The sequence below is a fragment of the Camelus bactrianus genome, chromosome 32 (assembly GCF_048773025.1).
Source record: "Camelus bactrianus isolate YW-2024 breed Bactrian camel chromosome 32, ASM4877302v1, whole genome shotgun sequence".
In the NCBI taxonomy this organism is placed as follows: domain Eukaryota; kingdom Metazoa; phylum Chordata; class Mammalia; order Artiodactyla; family Camelidae; genus Camelus; species Camelus bactrianus.
Window position 1 is genome coordinate 22416276 of NC_133570.1, and position 1273 is coordinate 22417548.

Below are 1273 nucleotides of genomic sequence, written 5' to 3' on the forward strand. Positions count from 1 at the left end.
GGCCATCGGTCCCTGGGTGGTCCACCCTCCCACCGGCTCCCGCGGCCCCTCCACCAGCCTCATGTCCCTCAGCATCCCTCCCTGGTCACACACGGTCCATTGCTCCCAGCAAGAACCCAGCCGGCCCTGCACTCCCACTGTCCCTCCCCACCAGTCCCGGGTCCCTGGTTCACTGAACGTGGTAAAGGTTGCAGCAAAGACAACCCCTCCTCACCCATGCCCAGTCACAGCAGAAGATCATCAACCCTGCTGGTGACCCCCCAACCCCACCCATCCAGCTGTACTCGAAGTACTGGAGTTTAAAAGGGGTGTCTGCCAGGAGACCACCGAGCTGCAAAGGCAGGGCTAAGTTTTGGTGAAGAGCTAGCAGTCACGGCCAGCTCTCCCTCACCAGGCGAGACACAGTTCAGACAGGGCGATCTGGGCTGAGTCTCTTAAAGTCTGGGCCTCAGCTGCACAATTTCAAGATAGAGGAATCCCTTTCCCATAGACTTGCATGAAGATTTAATGAGATTAGGGACAAGTCAAAGTGCCTACCGATAGTTGGTGCTCAGTAAATGCTATCCAGTCTTACCTCATTGTCACCAAGTGTCCTGGAGCAGGAAATGGACTACCAGGCCTGACTCTAATGGTGGGCAGTGGACAATGTGGGGGACGATGCTTCCTTCCCCTTTTTGGTGACTAGGTCCCATCCCCCCCATCCCTCCCTGGATCCCACCAAAGCCAAGGCCAGGCTGCGAGGGACCCCCCAGGGTACTGGCTGCACCACCTTCCTACTCTCTGTGTCCACCCTGCCCTTGGCTCTCAGTCTTCCTGTGGGCCAACACGAGCCAGATAAGGCCAAGTGGACACAAAGGTGGCGTCTGCCCCTGGAATGTCACTCCACTTCCAGGGCCACGGGGAGGGGCTCAGCCCCCAGTGTCCTTGTCCCTCTCTGGGTGTTTGGTTCTCCCCAACCTTCAGGGATTCCCTGCTGCCTGCAAGGCAAGTTCTTTATGCTACAACAATGGTCAATTTTTTTTTGACCTAGATGTCAAGGTAACTCAATGGGAAAAAGACGGGCTCTTTGACAAATGGTACCAGACAATTGGACCTCCGTTAAAAATAAGTAAATAAAACTCCACTCTTATCTCCCACCACTCACAATTAACACCAACTGATCATCCACATAAATGTAAAAGCTTCTGGAATGTCTGGAAGGAAATCTTTGCAGTGCTGGGACAGGTAAAGATGTCTTAGGACACAAAATGCATAAAAAATCAAAACAACAAAG